Source organism: Rutidosis leptorrhynchoides, chromosome 5, assembly GCF_046630445.1.
Source record: "Rutidosis leptorrhynchoides isolate AG116_Rl617_1_P2 chromosome 5, CSIRO_AGI_Rlap_v1, whole genome shotgun sequence".
Taxonomy (NCBI): domain Eukaryota; kingdom Viridiplantae; phylum Streptophyta; class Magnoliopsida; order Asterales; family Asteraceae; genus Rutidosis; species Rutidosis leptorrhynchoides.
Window position 1 is genome coordinate 411,363,132 of NC_092337.1, and position 5,532 is coordinate 411,368,663.

Consider the following 5,532-nt stretch of genomic DNA (forward strand, 5'->3'; position numbering starts at 1 on the left):
AAAAGTAATCGGCCCGGTACTGTAGCAGCCCAGGTTCTGGCCCGAATTCGCAGACCATGCGACCGCATGGTATTACAACGGTCAGGCCATGCGATCGCATGACCTGATTTGACAAGTCTGAAACCTCAGCCGACCAGTTTAGGGTTTAAATTATTAATAATAATTATTATTAAACCCTAATTAGGGTTATATTTAATAATAATTTGTTTTAGTTTTTATTTAATTTGTATTTTTAGTTTAATTAGTTTCATAAATATATAAAAGTAATAGTTTTATAAAATAAATAATATAAAAATAATATTTTTATAAAAATTGTACTTTTTACAACTTTAAGTTTATTTTTATATTTTGTATCTTTTTATTTGTTTTAGCGTAATATTTGTATTTTTCGTTCGTATTTAGTTTTAAGTTATAGTATTTGCCATAGTTATTTTTATTTTTAGATTTTTAGGCTTTGCCGTAAAATCCCTTAAGTGCTTTTTCTTTAGACGCCGTTTTTATATTTTAGTACCTTTTTAAGTTTTTGCCGTTTTGGATATAGAATTTCTTGTAAGCTTTAATATCTTTAGACGCAATTTTTAATTCTTAGTTTTTAGACTTTTAAGTTTCGACGTGCTACGTTCTTTTTATTATTTTTTGACCTTTTATTTTTTCGACGTTTTTCGACGCGCTCTTTTTCTTTCTTATTTCTCACCGCTCTAGTTTTTAGGACTTAGAATTTTTTTTTCTATTTCTTCTCTAATATTTCTTTAAACTTCAATGAAAAATTATTTTAAGTGGTTAAATTGATAGACCTCCTAAATTTTCTGCTTCGTAGTAATAGTTGAATTTGTTAGTGGCTGAGTTGTGAGCTTCCGATTTAAAGGGTTCTGGATCCCTGCTACATCTATTGGCTATTCGAAACGTGGGCAAAAGCAGAAAAGTCTATTAATTTGATAACTTATATAATTTTTATCTTTTATAACTAATAGGATATTTAGTGAATGCACCGAGCAAAACGTTCACCACCTGTAACTCGATCAAGACATCTAGCAAATATTTTCGCCACTGATTTTTCTTTAGAATCGTCATCCATTCAACCAAGTACTCCAATTCAAATTTCCGATAATCTATTTTTTGAACCAGACCTCACAATTGAGAATCCGGAAGATATTCAGGGACAATTCAGAGATCCTGAACCATTAATCTTTCCTCCGGAGCAACCAAACATTCAAACAGAGATTGTCGAGGAACAACCCATTAAATCAGAATCCTATAGTGATTCAGATTCAACAAATTCAATCATGGAAAATTTGGAACCTCTAAGTATGGAAGACCGAATGCGAGCTAAACGCACTGGCCAAGGTCATGCAATTACTCAACCTGACATTAATGCACCAGATTATGAAATCAAAGGACAAATCCTACACATGGTAACTAATCAATGCCAATTTAGTGGTGCACCGAAGGAAGATCCAAATGAACATCTTCGTACCTTTAATAGGATCTGTACACTATTTAAAATAAAAGAAGTGGAGGATGAACAGATATATCTCATGTTATTTCCCTGGACTTTAAAGGGAGAAGCCAAAGATTGGTTAGAATCGTTACCTGAAGGGGCGATTGATACATGGGATGTTTTAGTTGAAAATTTTCTTAAACAATTCTTTCCGGCATCTAAAGCCGTGAGACTTCAAGGAGAAATTGTTACGTTCACACAAAAGCCAAATGAAACTTTATATGAAGCATGGACAAGATTTGGAAAGTTATTGAGAGGATGTCCGCAACATGGTTTAGACACTTGTCAAATAGTACTAATATTCTACCAAGGATGCGACATCACTACAAGGAAAGACATAGATATAGCAGCTGGTGGTTCCATTATGAAGAAAAATGCAACTGACGCTTACAAAATTATTGATAACACTGCTTCCCACTCACATGAGTGGCACCAAGAAAAAGATATCATTAGATCATCTAAAGCAGCTAGAGCCGATTCTAGCCATGACTTAGATTCCATTTCCGCAAAGATAGATGCTGTCGAGAGACGAATGAAAAAGATGACTAAGGATATTCACTCAATACGAATTAGTTGTGAGCAGTGTGGAGGACCACATTTGACAAAAGATTGTCTCAGTATTGAACTAACAATGGAACAAAGAGATAATGTTTCATACATGAACCAAAGGCCTGGAAATAATTATCAGAATAATTATCAACCGCCAAGACCAATCTACAATCAAAACCAGAATTATAACCGAAATGTTTCATACAACAATCAACAAGGTCCTAGCAATCAACAAGTATCCAATAATACTTACAATCAGCAAAGACCTATTTTTCAAAACAAACCACCACAAACCGATGATAAAAAGCCAAATTTAGAAGATAAGGTGTCGAAGCTAGTTGAATCTCAAACTCAGTTTTTCACATCTCAGAAACAAACCAATGAACAAAATGCTCAAGCATTTAGAAATCAACAAGCTTCTATTCAAAAAGTGGTATTACACTTAAACCACCTGCAATACCTGTAATTTCTGATGAAGCTATTCCTACTCCACAAGAACCACAACCTGAGCAAGATAAGGAAACAGAACCGGTAGTTGAAAAGGTTAATGAAGATAACACAGTTAAGTTAAACCTTATGTTAAACCATACCAACCACCACTTCCTTACCCGAGTAAAATGTGAAAAGAGAGACTTGAAGCCGAGCAATCTAAATTTTTGGATATGTTTAAACAGATAAATGTAAATCTTCCTTTCATTGATGTGATTTCAGGAATGCCTAGATATGCTAAATTTCTGAAAGATCTAATCACAAATAGAAAGAAAATGGAAGAACTCTCGGCTGTTACTATGAATGCTAATTGCTCTGCAATACTATTGAATAAGATACCAGAAAAACTATCAGATCCAGAAAGTTTCACAATTCCATGTTTTCTGGGTAGTCTTAGTTCAATAGAAGCATTGGCAGACTTAGGTGCTAGTATAAATTTAATGCCGTATTCACTATACGCTAAACTAGACCTTGGAGAATTGAAACCAACACGAATAAGCATACAACTAGCCGATCGATCAGTAAAATATCCTAGAGGGATAATGGAGAACATGCTAGTTAAAGTTGGTACTTTAGTATTTCTAGTAGATTTTGTTATTCTGGACATGGAAGAAGATTCTCGAGTTCCTCTTATATTAGGAAGACCATTCTTAAATACGGCTAAAGCAATAATAGACGTGTTCGGTAAGAAACTGACCCTAAGTATAGAGGACGAGAGTGTTACCTTTTTAGTTGATAGAGCAATGCAACAACCACAATCTGCAGATGATACATGCTATTATATTCAAAGTATAGATTCACATGCAGAATTGTTAGAAGAATTTCCAGAATTACAAGGAACAGGAGAATGTTCTTTAGGAGAAGGAACTGAACCAATTGATGAAACTGAAATGTTAGCTACACTTATGGCTAATAATTATGAACCAACAACAGAAGAACTTCAAATGCTAAAAGAGAAAGACAGATATCGATACAAATCATCGATAGAAGAACCACCGACATTAGAGTTAAAGCCACTTCTAAACCATTTGGAATACGATTATTTACATGGTGAATCTGAATTACCTGTAATAATATCGTCTTCTCTTACTAAAAATGAAAAATATCAACTCATTTCTGTGCTAAAAGCTCATAAACCAGCTATTGCATGGAAAATTCATGATATTAAAGGAATAAGTCCTTCGTATTGCACACATAAAATCCTTATGGAAGAAGGTCATAAAACGTATGTGCAACGCCAAAGAAGACTAAATCCTAATATGCAAGATGTTGTTAAGAAAGAAATTATTAAACTGCTAGATGCAGGTTTAATTTATCCAATCTCTGATAGTCCATGGTTAAGCCCAGTTCAATGCGTACCTAAGAAGGGTGGCATGACTATCATCACAAATGAGAAAAATGAGCTTATTCTTACTAGGACTGTAATAGGATGGCGTGTTTGTATTGATTATAGAAAATTAAATGATGCCACTAGAAAAGATCACTTTCCCTTACCTTTCATTGATCAAATGTTAGAAAGATTAGCCGGAAACAGTTACTATTGTTTTCTTGACGGTTTTTCCGGATATTTTCAAATTCCAATAGCACCCTAGGACCAAGACAAAACCACGTTCACGTGCCCTTATGGTACTTTTGCTTACAAACGCATGCCATTTGGACTTTGCAACGCCCCTGCAACCTTTCAAAGGTGCATGTTGGCGATTTTTCACGACATGATAGAAGAATGCATGGAAGTTTTCATGGATGACTTTTCAGTCTTCGGTGATACATTTGAACCATGTCTAGTTAATCTTGAACGAATGCTTATTAGATGCGAACAATCAAATCTAGTACTTAATTGGGAGAAATGCCATTTCATGGTTAAAGAAGGCATCGTTCTTGGTCATAAAATTTCAAAGGAAGGAATTGAAGTGGACAGAGCTAAAGTAGATGTAATTGCTAAACTTCCACATCCCACCAATGTTAGAGGAGTTAGGAGTTTTCTAGGGCATGTCGGTTTTTACCGACGTTTCATAAAAGATTTTTCTAAAATTGCCACTCCTATGAATAAACTCCTAGAAAAGAATGCTCCATTCATCTTTTCAGATGAATGTATCAAATCTTTTAATATTCTTAAAGAAAAACTCACTAATGCGCCGATTATGATAACTCCAAATTGGAATCTACCGTTTGAACTCATGTGCGATGCAAGTGATTTTGCAATGGGAGCCGTTTTAGGACAAAGGATTGAAAAACGATTTCAACCTATATATTATGCTAGTAAGACGTTACAAGGAGCACAAACGAATTATAGAATTACTGAAAAAGAACTCCTTGCTATTGTCTTTGCTTTTGACAAATTTCGTTCATATCTCGTTCTAGCTAAAACGGTGGTCTATACTGACCATTCTGCTCTTAGATACCTATTTTCAAAACAAGATGCTAAACCAAGATTAATCCGTTGGATCTTACTCTTATAAGAGTTCGATATTGAAATCAGAGATAAAAAGGGAGCAGAAAATCTCGCAGCTGATCATCTTTCTCGTCTTGAAAATCCCGAATTAGAAGTTCTAAATGAATCGGCCATACAAGACAACTTTCCTGATGAATATCTATTGAAGATAGATTATAATGAAATTCCATAGTTTGCAGACTATGCAAACTACTTAGTATGTGGATTCCTTGAAAAAGGATTATCGTACCAAAAACGAAAGAAATTCTTTAGTGATATAAAACACTATTTCTGGGAAGATCCACATTTGTTTAAAAGTTGTCCCAATGGAATAATACGCCGATGTGTATTCGGGGATGAAGCTAGTAAAATCTTAAACCATTGTCACACTGGACCAACAGGAGGGCATTATGGGCATCAACTTACAGCAAGAAAAGTTTACGATGCTGGATTCTATTGGCCTACAATTTTCAAAGACGCACACCTTCTTTGCAAATCCTGTGATGCTTGTCAAAAGGCCGAAAAAATAAGTCAACGTGATGAAATGCCACAAAATGTCATTCAA

At 34.5% G+C, this 5,532-nt stretch overlaps 1 non-coding gene across 1 annotated transcript; it reads right to left on the reverse strand.

The window, feature by feature from the left end:
• Positions 1 to 1,667: 1,667 nt before the first annotated feature.
• LOC139851154 (small nucleolar RNA R71) lies at positions 1,668 to 1,774 on the reverse strand. Its single transcript, XR_011760513.1, has one exon. It is a non-coding gene; the product is annotated as a small nucleolar RNA R71 (small nucleolar RNA).
• Between the last annotated feature and the right edge of the window lie 3,758 nt (positions 1,775 to 5,532).